The sequence below is a fragment of the Lutra lutra genome, chromosome 9, assembly GCF_902655055.1.
Source record: "Lutra lutra chromosome 9, mLutLut1.2, whole genome shotgun sequence".
Taxonomy (NCBI): domain Eukaryota; kingdom Metazoa; phylum Chordata; class Mammalia; order Carnivora; family Mustelidae; genus Lutra; species Lutra lutra.
Window position 1 is genome coordinate 22086619 of NC_062286.1, and position 15792 is coordinate 22102410.

A 15792-nucleotide genomic window follows, 5' to 3' on the forward strand; every position below is an offset into this window, starting at 1 on the left:
GAGTCTAGTTCTAGCAATCAGAAATGCAAGCAGAAGCAGAGTAGATCACTTTTTCCTTTAAGATAGCATGTGGCAGTTGGCATCACGACCCAGAATGCATCTGCTGACAGGATGTCTTTCTGCCCCCCGCCCATTCTGCATGGTCCCACAGCTGCGCTACTGGAGAGCCACTTCAGATGACAGTTTCTAGTGCCTACTGCATCAGGGGTACTCACGGGTGCCTCCGTTTTCCATTGTGGGGAGCTCTTATAGGGAAGTCCCTTCTGATTCTCACTTCCCAGCGCCCAGCACAGACCTTTATTCACAGTGGGATAAGTTAATGTGTGTTTCTGTACAGGTTTATCTGGTCACTTTAACAAGAAGCAGGAAGCGTACCAGGGTTCTGGTAACCATGCTGAGGACCTAAGGAGAAGAGGGAAGTTGCAATTCTAGGCACTCAGGAATCCCATCTGTTTCCTGGCAGGTGGGGCGGGAGTGGGTTATGACTTCGATGGCACGATCAAGTCGTAGTCCCAGTCCATCCTGTATCCCACCCATTTCAGGTACTAACTCAAAAAAAGCATCTAAGCATCTATTCTTAAAAAATGGAGTCTAGAGAGCTAAGTTTAGTTGAAAATTTTTACTATAGAAAATTTCAAACCTATAAAACTAGGGAAAACAGTATATTGACTTCCCTAGCCCCAAGCACTCATCCCCCAGATTCAACCACTGTCAACTCCTAGCCAACCCTGCTTCAGTCTCTACTTTCGTGGACTCCTTCAAGAGCGAAGGAGTTTTACTCACCTGTTGCTCCCTGATGAAAGTAGTAGCAGAGGAGACAAAAAGTCAGAGTGAAAGGTTTTCTCTAGGGTATGATTTTCATAACATTAAAGTGGAAGATGTGAAGAAACAACATCTTTGAGGGACAGAAGATGTGAAAATGGAGAGAGTCCTGTGTGTAAGGGTAAGTGAGGAAGATGGGCTTGAGTAGCACGAGGACTGGATGGCCACAAAGAAGTGGGCTGAGGGCCAGATGGAGTGCCGGCAGGTGTGACCAAAAAAGGTTAAGTAGCTTTAGATAGGAAAGAAAGGCCAAGAGGGAAGTTCACGACAGTAAGTCGATTGAGAACCTACTCTGTTTTGGCAGATCTGAAATTTACATTCATTTCCCACCTAGCCTGTGATCTATTTAAAACCAGTCTCTTACGCCTAATGTTAGAGTACCAGGACAATGCCAATTCCTACAGGTCACTAAGAGCCTGTTTGTAATGGAATGACTTAAGACCCATGCCAGTAACTCACAATGGTGTTGATAATGACCAAGTTCAACCTGGGCACCTCCTTTATGTGGTTCTAAAAGTCTCAGGAGATTGGGCTAAACTACTCCATTCCCTAGCACTGCAGTGTCAAATATGGTTATTTGAGATTCAAGAGAGACTCATCAATAATTTGAAAACATTCTATTCCACCCCTCCCCTTTTCAGTGCTATTTTTACCTCCTATTCTAAATGCATTTATAGTACTGATGAAAAAAATATCCAGCTACAAGTTCACTTCTGAAAAAGGTACTCAATCAAGAGAAAAATGGTTTTAATGTAATGTTATTATCCTGTCATTTAATTTAGCAGTGACAAGTGATGATGAGATTTTGATTTGCATCAGAAATCTTAAACATTTTAGGATTCTGTTATGAACAGGCAATGATGACTAATCTGTGCGACTGAGTAACTATGTGAATTCTTGGCTTATTGACGCTGCTACCAACAACATCCATAACAATTTTAAAAAGAAAAAATATCCAACGTGGCTAAAAACAGGCCAAATAACTGAATTAGTAAGATGGTCGGTATAGAAACTTACGACTTTCACTATATTTATAGTTAGGTCTGGGTCACAATACTCTGGTTTGAATCAAGTGTATTTTTTATTATTGGCTGTGGGAAGTCATGAAAAATAGATCAGCAGATGATTATTGGGATGTGTATGTATGGGATGGAGGAGTGAAATCAGGGGTACAGTGTTATGTGTTTGATGTGGGAGCAGATGGCTGGGATTTCAACTCCTTTCTAAACAATTTATATTAACACAAGCACTGTACTAATTTAGCCATCACTGAAATTTCATCACTGAAATTTCTCCCTCCTTGGGAATTGTACTCTTTTCTTTCTGCATTTCTGCCCTACTCTTCCTTCCTTCCTTCAATTGTAGACTCTCCCTGTATGCAGACAAGGACCAAGTCTGTCCTGTTCTCCATTTTATCCAGAGTGCCTGCCACTTAGCAATGGGCTTAACATATTTTTTGACTGAGTGAATTTTTTAAAGAGACTTCCCTTGTCTCCTTGAAGGGTAGGAGAATATGACTGGAGGAGCTCAGGACAGGACAAAGCTGGGCAAACAGGCCGTTTTGGTGTACTGCTGATGGTGAACCGTAGGCACATGAAAAGGAGCAAATGGTGGGAGAGGCTTTCTTTGACCTGCTCCTTATCTGCCCCAAGACCAGTTCCCCAAAAGGACTCTGCAGCCATGAATCCCCTCCCTGGGAATTTCATCTACCAGCAAGGATGGACTCCTATCACAGGCGAGAAGTCACTACCATACCCGGACAATTGTCACAAACATTGTCATACCTCCTATTTATAAAACCGAGGGCCAGTCCATCTTTCCTAAATCATTTACTCTCCCCTAAGAGAACTTGCACCCCTTTCCCCCTTCCCTATTTAAGAAGCCTGAGTTTTTTTTTTTTAAGATTTTATTTATTTGACAGAGATCACAAGTAGGCAGAGAGGCAGGCAGAGAGAGAGGAAGAAGCAGGCTCCCCGCTGAGCAGAGAGCCCGATGTGGGGCTCGATCCCAGGACCCTGGGATCATGACCTGAGCTGAAGGCAGAGGCTTTAACCCACTGAGCCACCCAGGTGCCCCAAGAAGCCTGAGTTCTTAATCCCCTTGGGGAGTTATTCCTTTTCCCCTGGGCCTTGCCCATGTACACCTGGGCCATTCAGGTTAATACATTTGTTTGTTTTTCTTGTTAATCTGTCTTTTATTACCAGGGTCTCAGGCAAGAACTGAGAAGGGAAGAGGGAAAATTATCTCCCTTTCCACCTCTCTTTTCTGTGTCTCCCCTGTGTAGCATCCATCCCTACTTCTGAATTGCAGATGCGGAGGTGTTGGTAAATGGGAAAGCGGAGCCTGGTGGGAATGTCAATAGTCTGGCAATGACAATTTCATGGTTTACCAGACCTTGCCCACCGCCTTCCCCATATTAGCAGCACGCCTCTCCTATAAGCAGGAACCATAACCAGAAATCAGACTACCCTTCTTCATTCGTGGGTTAACTCAACAAACGTTAAATTGGTGTTTTCCAGTCTACCTCTATGGAACAAAAGCAACTTCTTGACAATATAATAAATCCTAACCCTGATGCAAGCAATATATGAGGGGGGGGGGACCCAGTTCAGAGCATGAGATTATTACGATCTGATTCATGATTTTTTTCTTTTATTTATTTATTTTTTTTTTTTTAAAGATTTTATTTATTTATTTGAGAGAGAGACAGTGAGAGAGAGCATGAGCGAGGAGAAGGTCAGAGAGAGAAGCAGACTCCCCGTGAGCTGGGAGCCCGATGCGGGACTCGATCCCGGGACTCCAGGATCATGACCTGAGCCGAAGGCAGTCGTCCAACCAACTGAGCCACCCAGGCGTCCCGATTTTTTTTCTTTTAAAGATCAAATTGGTTTTATTAAATGATTCATGAATCGGGCGGCAACTAACAAGTAGAAGGGAGCGCCCCAACTCATAGTTTTTAAAAATAAAAAGATGCATGTATATGTTCTCATAATATGTAAATGCACAGAAAATGAAGTGTTAATGACAGGTATCCATGAAAAGGGTGGAGAGAGGGAGCCAAAGTTCCTGTTTTACTTTGTATACAGAGGTGTATGCAACAGGAATACCTTTGTGCATATGGGAAGCCACCTGTTACTACTTCAGATTCACCCGGCTTCCCAGCATCTTCTTCCAGCTTCCTGGTAGCCGGGTCCTTGTAGATGCAACATAACACAGCCTTGCCCAGTGCCGCTCTCTGTCCATTCCAGGGTTTCTGTCCTTTTGTCGTGGTTCCCCGGCTGTCCCGCAGCATTGAGCAACCAGCCAAACACGCCAAGTGCCTTGTACAGGCTTTTCTCGCTCCCTACATTACAGTCCCACACAGATTATATCCTCTTAAACCTCTGTCTTGAGACCTTTCTGTTGAACCCAGGCTAAGAAAGTTTACTGCTTAGTAATTTTTTAAGTAAATGAACTGGAGCAGAAAGCAGCTTTGAGAGCAACTGGAGTTACAGACAGGCAGAAGCATTTCCGAATTAGAAATCCCAATTTACCTTGAACTAGGGTTTTCTACCTCTTTCCTTATTAAGGTCATGAAATCAAGGTCCGGCTCAAGAAAGGACCTGCACAAAGCACTGCCCCCTGATGAAAGCATCGCTATGATTTGCCGAGATTCAGACGTGAGGCTTAGCAGGGCGCCAAGGACAAAGTGCTCAAAGGAAGATAAAAGGAGAGCAGTATACTGGTAGTAATGCACTGTTGCTACCATTTAAAAATTAAAAATAGAGTCAAATTTCTGGATGACGGAGAAAACCCAGACAGAGAAAAACCAACCATAAAAAATACACCTGAACTTAAATTTGTAGCTTTAAAAATGTCACCTTTTAAATTTGCACAGGAGGAAACACTGCTAAATGTTCACAGATGGCCCCACAGTCTTCTGGGCCCTGAGAGGTCACGTGGCTAGAGCCTAGTTGCACAAGGTAGCGGGCCTGAGCCACTTACTGATTGTACTACCTTTGACAGCTTTTCCCTCTTTGAACCAGCTTCTTCTCTTGCAAAACAGGTTTAATAATACTTGTCAACTCCTTAAATGCCTGGGTTTTGTGCTCTGAGTTATTTCACTGACAGGTGTTATCAGAACAACTAATCAATTGCTTTTAGCTTCTTGACAATGACGTGCTTGTTACAGATTCTCAGAGATGATTCATACCAAAGGAAGGAATGACCTGGTGAAGCAGGGAAGCGAACTCTTTTGACCAAAGAGGTCACACCGCCCTGGCTCCAGCCCCAAGTCGAGGAATAGGTTGCTTTTTGCGTTTCATCCTTTCTTCTTCTGGCTGCAAGCTTGCAAACACCCGGTATGCCTCTCTAATAGGGGACTGTACTATTATTGCACCATTAAAATTCATTGCACTCATTTGTCATTCCTACTGCCTGTACTCTTCAGCCATATCTGTTCTTCTCAGCATTTGTCTATGTCACATTTATAGGACTGAGCGCCATTTCCAAAAAACCCTAGTGATCTCTCTTTCTAGCTCTGGGGAAAAACAAAACAAAACAACCCACTTAGTTTCCAATCTTCATTCTGTGGTTCCTAACCCTAAATTTGCAGACATAGGATTTATTTAAGGGAATGAAAGCTGAATTATGCTTTAAACCATTTTTTAAAAAACTGATTTTGATTATTAATTCCTATTTTTCCTAGCTAACCAGTCTGGGGCTGAAAAGGAGTTTTGCCTGAAGATGTAGCTTTCCTTGAATTTATAGAATAGCTATGAAGAGTATTGGTCACAAGTGGCCAGCCTTTCAGAGTGTCCTATCCTTGAACCTTATTTATTTAAATTTTGCTTGTGTGAAAAAGTGTAGTAGGCACGGGAAGAGCCAATAAGGAGTATGTTATGGTCTTACGTGGCTGCCTTCCTTCCCATCTCTGCTCAGATGTTACCTCCTCAGGTCTTCCCAGACCACCTTACGGGAGATGTCCCTATACCTAATTTTTGTTAAGTTATTAATTCTTTCGGACAAGGAATGCTGTGTTTCTGGATCAGAGACAGCTTTTTAATTACTCATAATTGTGTTAGTTCTCTGTGTCCCAATCTCCCCCAGGGTGAGTTGAGAGGAACTTCCAAATAATGAATTCTTGGGAGTTTGTATGGAAGCTGACACAGCTGTTGCTCCTCCTCCCCTCGGGGGTGGGGAAGGAGAGGGAGAAAACACTGCCAAGTGACCTTTGCTTTGTAATATAAACCAATGCTCTCAGGGGAGTGAGCGGTGGGAGGTCTCTAGATTTACAACCCCTCGAATGTAAATAAATGTGTCCAAGGAAGAAGTCCCAAAATCTCTCCAGAAGTCTCTGACTTGCAAGGTTTGTTTGCCATTCAAACATTCTTTAATCCTGGTGCTAGAGATCTTTGCTCAGAAAGTCCTGATCATGCAGAAATGCGAGAACATTCATGGGAAAAACATTCATTGCTTGCCAACGATTTTCTTCAGATCAATAGCACTGTCTGACATTATAATGCTCATTTTTCTCCTCCATCCCTATCTTCTTTTGGATTGTCTTCTATTTCATCTTCACTACTGATGTTGACTCCTTTTTTCCCCATTTTTTAAAAAACGGTTTTATTTTTCGGGGTGCCTGGGTGGCTCAGTTGGTTAAGCAACTGCCTTCGGCTTAGGTCATGATCCTGGAGTCCCTGGATCGGGTCCCGCATCCGGCTCCTTGCTGGGCGGGGAGTCTGCTTCTCCCTCTGACCCCTCCCTCTCATTCTCTCTCTCTCTCTCAAATATATAAATATAAATAAATAAAATCTTAAAAAAAAAGGTTTTAAGTAATCTCTATACCCAACATGGGGCTTGAACTTACAGCCCTGAGAGCAAGAGTCCTATGTTCCACCATATGAGCCAGCCAGGCGCCCCTCCCTTTTTTCTGTTTTAAAAATCTGAGGTTTACAACGAGCATCTTTAACTTATCACAGCTTATTTTCAAACATCGCTACACCACTTTACTTCTAAGTGTAATTTATTCTTCCATTTTCCCTTCCTAATCTTTGTGCTATTACATATTTTACTTCTATGTGATATAAAACTTTGCTATTTTTTTTTTAATTTAAACCATCAATTGCCTTTTAAAGAAATTAAGAAGTGGAGGAAAGAAGTCTTGGCCTTCGCCCATATATTAACCTTTTCTGGGGCTCTTCGTCCCCTTGGGGAGATCTCGGCTTATATTTTAGCATCATTTAGGTTCTGCCTAAAGAACTTCCCTCAGTATTTATTGTAGTGTGAGTTTCTGGTGATACATTCTCTATTAATAATTTTCCTGCATTTCCCTTACATATTTGAAGGATACAAAATCCTATGTTGACAGTTTACTTTGTAAGGACTTCAAAGATTTCATTTTCTCCCCCTTGGCTTGCATTATTTCCGACAAGAAGTCTCTAATGAATCTTTGTTCCCTTATTTGTAATGTCTGTTCCCTTATCTCTAACGTCCCCCATGCTTTTAAGAGTTTGTTTATAATTGGTTTGCAGGGATTGGATTACAATGGGCTTTGTGGTTTACAGTATACTTCTCCTGGTTGGGGTTCACTGAAATTCTTAGGCCATGTATAGTTTTCATAAAATTTGAAAAAATTTGAAAAATTTTCAGTCATTATTTCTTCAAATATTTTTTGTACCTCACCTACTCTTTCTCTTAGACTCTAATTACACAAACGACAGTCTCCTTGTCTCGCATCACAAAGACTGTGTAGTTTGGTCATTTTTCCCCTCTATGCTTCAATTTAGATAATTGCTCTTACAGTCTTCAAGTACACTGATCCTTTCTTTTGTAATGTCTACTCTGCTGATAAGCCCATCAAGTGAACTTTTCATTGCAAAAATTTTATTTTTTCATTTCTTAAACTTCTATTTTTTTTTAAGATTTTTTTTTTTTTAATTTATTTGACAGAGATCACAAGTAGGCAGAGAGGCAGGCAGAGAGAGAGGGGGGAGGAAGCAGGCTCCCCACGGAGCAGAGAGCCCGATGCGGGGCTTGATCCTAGGACCCTTGGGATTATGACCTGAGCGGAAGGCAGAGGCTTAACCCACTGAACCACCCAGGTATCCCATCTATTTTTTTTTTTTTAATGTGTTTCCCACTTTTTTTCCTCACTACAGTCGTGTTTTTCCTTTGAATCAATGGGCATTTTTTTTTTTAAAGATTTATTTATTTATTTATTTGACAGAGAGAGAGAGATCACAAGTAGACGGAGAGGCAGGCAGAGAGAGAGAGAGAGGGAAGCAGGCTTCCCGCTGAGCAGAGAGCCCGATGCGGGACTCGATCCCAGGACCCTGAGATCATGACCCGAGCTGAAGGCAGCGGCTTAACCCACTGAGCCACCCAGGCGCCCCACAATGGGCATTTTATAATGGCGCTTTGAACATCCCTTTCTTCTAATTTCACCATCCTGGCCATTTCCCTATGTCAGGTTTGGTTGGCTTTCTTCCCCTTGGTTATGGATCACATTTTCTTGATTCTTTGCATGACTATTGATTTTTGAGTGAATGCTGAATATAACAAATGTTACACTACTGAGTGTCTTAATTTTGTTGTGTTTTTCTAAAGGATTAGACTTTGCCTTTTTTGGGCAGCTAAGTAATTTATTTCGTTGGTCCTTTTGAGGATTGCCTTTGAGATTTATTAGGGACAGATTCGAGTAGCCTTTACTTTGGGGCAAGTTTACCCCCTTTACTAAGTTGTGGTCCTTCTGAATGCTCCAGGGGTTCAATAAGTCTCTTAGGCCAAATAGAATGCAATATCTCCCGTTCCTGTATGATTTCTGTGAAATGTTCAGCTTAGAGCTCTCTAGTAGTGGCCCAGCTTTGTGCAGTCTCTACGTCTGTCCATGTAGAATTCAGCAACAGACTCAAGGGGACTCTTATGCAGATTTCTGGACCCTTCCCTGATTAGCTCCTTCCTCTCCAGTACATGTTCCCACACATTTGAGCCATATGAGTCTCCCTAAGCTATGAACTCCGTTTTCTCAACTCACTGATCTTGCCATACTTCCCTGAGTTTCTTCTCGCTGTGCCAGGGTCAGTGATGTCCCTCCTGTTTGTTTCCTTTCTTGTTGGGATAACACGCCTGTTGTCTAACATCTGGAAACAGCTGCTTCATATATTTTGTCCCTTATATATCCCATTTTCTTGTTTATGGTGGGAACGTAAGGCCAGTACTAGTCACTCCATCATGGTCAGAAGTAAATATATTTTTTAGTAGATTTATTTATTTTAGGGGGGTGGTGCACATGGTGGGGTGGAGCAGAGGGAGTGGGAGAGAGAATCCTCAAGCCGACTCCCCCCTGAGCGTGGAGCCTGATACTGGCCTCGACTCCTGAGATCATGACCTCAGTGGAAATCAAGAGCCGCTGCTTAACTGACTGAGCCACCCAGGTGCCCCCAGAAGTAAATATTTTTGAATGAATGTTCTACACTTTAAAAGACATTTATAGAGATAACTGGGATGACAGATGCCTGTGTACACAAGAAGGCACAGAGCGAGGTGAGAGCAGTGTAGAAATGGTGCATATGAGCATGGCCCAAGGAGAAAAGTAAACCAGTTATTAAAAAGGAATATGGCCAGAATAAAGGGGCCACATCCTCCTTTATCCCTCTGACATAGGATTGAAGACTGAGTACAGAAGACACTGGAGAGGCATATAGGTCAAGTAGTTAGAAACGTACCTAAAGGGGTGCCTGGGTGGCTCAGTGGGTTAAAGCCTCCACCTTCGGCTCGGGTCATGATCCCAGGGTCCTGGGATCGAGCCCCGCATCGGGCTCTCTGCTCAGCAGGGAGCCTGCTTCCTTGTCTCTCATCTCTCTCTGCCTGCCTCTCTGCCTACTTGTGATCTCGGTCTGTCAAATAAATAAATAAAATCTTAAAAAAAAAAAGAAACGTACTTAAAAATTATAATGTCATCTGATGTCAACTCACCTTTTTGAATAATTGTACACAGACTTCCTGCCTCCCGGCTGAGCAAAGTTCTGGACAAAGAAGAGAAGCTTGGATAGAGAGGTAGGGAAGGAGTTAATCCTGGAGCTAGAACGTGTGAGAGGAGAGGGCAGGAGAAGTATGTGTGTGTAGGGGGGTTAGTGAGTGGGGCCTGGACAACCAGAGGATGCAGTAAGGTACGTGAGAAAATCAGGATGCAGAAAAACAGAGTAGAAAGGGAAATGGTGAGACTAAAGCATTCATCAAAGTTCCTGATGAAAACCATTTTAATTCACTGAAGAAGGCAAGTATGAATAGTGACAGATAACTACAAAACCGGTATTTTATTTTCTATTTTGCCAATTAATTATAGTAAACTTTAAATTTCAAAATGATTTCTGTCACTACATTGTAATTATCTAGGCTACTTCTTCCTGCCATCTGCTGGTGTAGGTTAAAGAAATACAAATGGAATTAATTTTATCCTAAGCAAAATATAATTAGAAAGATAAATCAGCATACAAAAAAATCATGTATTCTGGAATCAATTATTAAAAATTTTTAACTTATCTACAATTTCTGGGTTTTGGTGCTCATGCTTCTTTCACATTCCCATCATCATGAATAATCAAGAAAGTATATTTGAGCTTCCTGATACATTTGTAAGATGGGTTAGAGCAGGCATTATCTACACTTTGGCAGCCAGTGAGCTATGTGAAATGTCACTTCTGTCCTTTGAGCCCTTCACTGGTTCCCAGGGCCTGTGGAATAAAACCCAGGCACCCAAGCATGGCTGATGAAACCTTTCTGTAACATCTTTCCTCTGATGTTCTACAGACCTAGTTGCGGTTGTCCCAGCATGCTCCGTGGATACCCACGGCCGTGACTTTGCTCTTCGGGGTTATCCCAGCTGGCCACAATGTATTCCCTCCTCTTTTTTGCTGGGTTAGCACCTGCTCATTTTCTACAACTTGGCTCCAGAGGCATCCCAACCAGACCGTTTTCCCTATACTCCCACAGAACCTGCAGGCACTAACCGCATCGCACTCCAATGATCTCTCTTTGTGTCTGCCTTCTTTTTTTGGACTAGAAGTTCCTCAGGAGCAAGGACTATGTTTTACTAATCGCAGTATCCCTAGCACTTAGCACAGTCCCAGTCTTTTAATAGCTACTCAAGTGACTGAAATTCTAGAGAGTCCTTCATCACGAAGCCTACCCAACCTTCTCCTCCCAAGAGTGCAGAGATGAAGGAACAAAGGCATGAAGAGCGGGCAGAGCAGGGGTCACTGAAGGAACTTGTTTGTAATACCACATGGTAGGTGTGCTTGTTCTGACAGGTGCAGTTTACTTTTTAATGTGTTTTCCTTAAAGGGACCATAATTAGCAAATTTCCCATGAATGATCTCTTTTGATGTTAGTAAATCTGGTTGACAGAAACATGTTTACCAAAATATTAATTTAAGAGTTGGTAACAGATATACGACTTTCAAGACCAATTTAAGGAGCAGAAAGGATAATAAAGGATATTCCTCTGGCACTGGGAATGCAGGACATTCCTCAGGTCAACAGTCCTCTGGCTTTTACTTTACTGAAAATGTGATGGCGAAGAGATTTTTTTCTGTTCCAAATATGACAAGTCAAGAGGCTTCTGGTGGAATGCAGGATAGAGGTTACTGTAATATGTTAGGCACAGGTAACCTTTTCTAGGTGTGGTGTACATTTTTGGCTTTTTTTTTTTTTTTTAAGTAATCTAGGTCCTACATTTCATCCACTTTGGATTGAAAAGCTTCTAAATTCACTTATTCCGCCATCCAATTAAAATCTTTTGACAATTAAGCAATCATTTCCTAACTTGCCAAGGATTAAATTTAGATGCTTGGCTGAACATGAGCCTTATCTCTCAAGCCATCACTTTTAATTGGAGCATGTAAAAGGATAACACAGGGTTGTAGCTGACATCATAGTCTATCGCCATGGAAATGTAAACATGGGTTTGTATTGAGCTTGTTTCAAAGCAAGTTTTAGGGGTACAGAGAGCCTGGGCGATGGGAGATAAATTATGTAAAAAACGTATGCCATAGATGTTGGATTGCTCTAGGAGTTCAGACCTTCAGTGATCTCATCCTGCCTCAAGGCCTCAAATATCCTTGACACACTGTTGACACTCAAATTTCTATCTCCAGCTGGTCCAAACTCCTGTAATCTGTCTTCTTAACAGCCTCAGTTGGATCTAACAGGCAACTCGGATCTCACATGTCCATCCTGAGCTCCTGATACTGCCCTCTCCCCAGCCAGTTTGCTGTGCTCCCAATCTTGTTTCTTGGCAAAGGTTAGCTTCCCCTTCCACATGCAGAGGCCACAGAACTTGGGAGTGATCCTTGACCCATCTGTAATCCTCAACGAATCCTGTCTGCTCTGCCTTCAAATATATAATAAAAAAGATGCTCGCTTCATCTTCATGGACTGCTTTCAGGCTACTGTCATTTCTTGCCTGGATTATTGTAAAGACTCTGAACTGGTCTCCCCCTTTTGCCCTTGCCTGCCTTCAGTCTGTTCTCACACAGCTCCCACAGTGATATTAATATGTAAATCAGATTAGGTCACCCCTCTGCTCAAACCCTCCAATGGCTTTTCATCTTATTCAAGGTATGACCCCAAATCCTTTAATCATTAATTGCCCTCCTCCCTCCCTTTCTTGTTCAGCCACACTGGACTCCTTGTTGTCCACTGATCGTAAGAGGCATGCTTCCGCCTCAGGCCCTTATGCTCTTACGCTGGTTATCTGTATGGCTTGCTTCCTTTCCTCCTTCACATTTTTACTCAAAATCACCTTCTCAGTGAGGCTTTCTATGGGCAAGGACCTAAAATTACTACTCCCATCTCCCTTTCATACCTTACTTTCCTCCTTAGCATTTATCTAACACACTATGCGTTTTACTTATTTCTACTGATACAGTCTCTTCCATTAGAATGTGAGCCCCACGAGGCAGGGTCCCCTGGCTGTGTTTTTCACTGTTGCATCCTCTGCACTTAGGGAAGTCCCTGGCATATGTAAAAAGTCACTAAATATTTGTTGAATGAATAGGAGATGGATGATATATGTCCTAAGAAATAAAGATGATCAGTGGAAGCATGACTGGCAAAGATCTGTGGACTTAATCTCTAAAGAAGTTCACTTCTTGTTGGGTTTTCATGGAATCCTGTCTTTGGAGGAAGTCTAATTTTCCACAAGCTTGACTTCTCTTATCTATGCACTGTAGAACTTCAGAGATGGGTGTTCAGGAAGAGAATGACGGTAAACATAGGTGGGTATTAAACAATGTTCATGGTTTGCCATGTTGGACAAGCTAATGATATTTTAAAATTATTAGTACACAGAGCTTACTATTCATAGCAAACTGAAATCAGACATGAAAAAAAAGTTGCTCATTGATTGAATTAGCAGTGTCTGGCACACAGTAATGTAATATATAAAGTGAACTGGATTGGGTGCTGTCCAAGAGGGCTTGGTTACTGAAGTAGTTTTGTTTCTGAAGTGAGTCTGCGGTATAGGCAAGGGTGTCCAGGCTGTGTCCAGTGAAACCAAGAAATAAAGGGACAGTCACGGAGATACCATCTCTAGACTTGATTATAAATCCTTAGTTTTCTTTATTAGCATACAAAGTAAACAATGCACACACTGCAAGTTTTCAAATGAACTGCAGATGAAAAGGGCAAAAATACCAGCCAGAGGTAGAGGTAGAGGCAGGATGATATAATGGAAAGATAAAGCTTGGGAAACATGGGTTTCCAACTTTCTCTGTGCCACTAACTGGCTGTGTGATTTGGCAGCGGCGTGGGGGGGGGGGTGCAAGTCATCTAACAAGTCTATTAGTTACCTCACCTGTAAAATGTGGAGAATGGACCGAGGGGCTTCAGTGATCCCCCAAGCTCTAAGTATTGTAAGATTTTTTAACTTTAAGCTTCGTCATTGTGGTAAGTAGAATAATGTCCCCCCACTCCTCCCCAATCCTCCCCCATGGATGTCTACATTCCTAACCCCCAGAACTTGTGAATGTTACGTTACATGGCAAGGGAAATTAAGGTTGCTAATAAGCTAACTTAAAATAAGGATATTATCCCGAATTATCCATTTGGGCCAAACATAATCACAAGGGTTCTTATAATGTGGAAGAGGAAGGCAAAAAGTGAGCATCAGAATGATGCCATGTGAGAAGGACTTGACTGACCACTGCTGGCTTTGAAGATGGAGGAAAGGGCCATGAGCCAAGGAATGTGTGCAGCCTCTAGAAACTGGAAAAGGCAAGAAAACAGATTTCCCTTAGAGCTGCCAGGAGGAACGCAGCCTACAGAAGTTTTGATTTTAGCTCAGTGAGATCTGGTCAGACTTCTAACCTCCAGAACTGTATTAAATTTGTATTATTTGAGCCACTAAGTTTGTGTCAATTTGTTATGGCAGCAAGAGGAAACTAATGGGATCATGACATATACCCTAACTAGCAACGTTGGACCCAAGTTTATCACAATGAAGGATTTTAAATAAAAACAGGTATTTTGTAAAGATCTTCAGAGGCAGGAGTAATCAGCAACCATAAGTAGTTTGCAGAAAAGCTATGAGACCGTCTCTAAGGGAGTAAAACTTTTACTAGTGATTCATGAGAAGTAGACACCTGGTTATTTTACAAAGGAAAGAAAACGGCGAGAGAAGAGAAATTAGAAAGGTTATATACAATGTAAGAGCTTTTTTTATTTCTCTGTACCTCAGTTTATTCCTTTATGAACTGAAGAGGTGGAATAAATACTCTCTAAATTCCTCTAGATTTTTTTGTTTGTTTGTTTTGTTTTATTTCTTAAGACAGAGAGGGAGGAAGTGAGGGAGGGAGAGAGAGAGAGAGAATCTTAAGCAGGCTCCACGCTGGGGCTCAATCCCACAATCCTGAGATCATGACCTGACCTGAACTTAAGAGTCAGATGCTTAACTGATGGAGGCATCCAGGCGCCCCAAATTCTTCTAGCTCTTAAATAAGATTTTAAAATCCCGACAGATGCTACATGAGCCCTTGACACTCCACCCTCCCCCAACTACGAAGAATATTCACTTTATGAAGTATTGTTATCCTTAACGTTTGATGGTCAAGCTTCACAGAAAGTCAGACTTAGTTTAAGAAGAAAGTGGCTCTGAATTTTAAACCCGACACTTATCCAGGTAGGGTGCACGGGAAAATCGTTTAGTTTTCTGACTCTTTTGCCACTGCATCTATAAAAGTATGTTTTTGGCAATCACTAGCAGTCTCTCCCCCTTTCTACTCTTTGTCTGGAAATTTGATAACCTAGCTTATAAATAATTTAAGCAACAAAAGACTAAATTGGTTACATACAGACCCTGGAACTATTTTCTAAAACATAGGTGGGGCAGAGATCTGGTGACTTGATTTTCTCAAGGCCTTTTTGCCTGTTTTCAGGCTCTCTGCTATCCTTTGAAAAAGCAATGTTGCAGGACAGATGAGGTCTTACTGTAGTATCCCTGATCATTTTAAATTTTTATAATGTAAAAATAGCATATCTGAAAAACCAGTCACAAAAATATTAAACAGAAGCAATCTGAATGGTAGAATTTTCTTGGAATATCTGATTTTTTTTATAATGAACATATATTATTGTTATAGTCAGGAAAGCCATTTTCTTTCCTTTTTCCTTTCCTTCTTTTCCTTCTCTCTCTCTCTCTCTTTTTTTCAGCAGGCTCTAAACCCAAGGTGGGGCTTGAACTCATAATTCCAAGATCAAGAGTTGCGTGCTCCAGTACCCAGCCTGCTAGGCACTCCGCCATTTTCGTTTAAAAAAAAAAAAAAAAGGGAAAAATTAGGGATCTCCCCAAACAACGTATTTTCAGTTAGCATATTTTCATTATTTTATCACGTTTTTTAATGTTGTAAACTTCGTGTTTATGGGTTTTTGATTCACACTCGGGTTGCCATAAGATAACCCATATACTGATCCACATAATACCGAAAAGCAAGG

The 15792-nt window shown here is 41.8% G+C and overlaps 1 protein-coding gene across 3 annotated transcripts in view; it reads right to left on the bottom strand.

Moving 5' to 3' along the window:
* RBKS (ribokinase) overlaps nt 1-15792 on the bottom strand; it is an 85734-nt gene that overhangs the window by 69339 nt on the left and 603 nt on the right. The gene's annotated exons all lie outside the window — the stretch shown is intronic.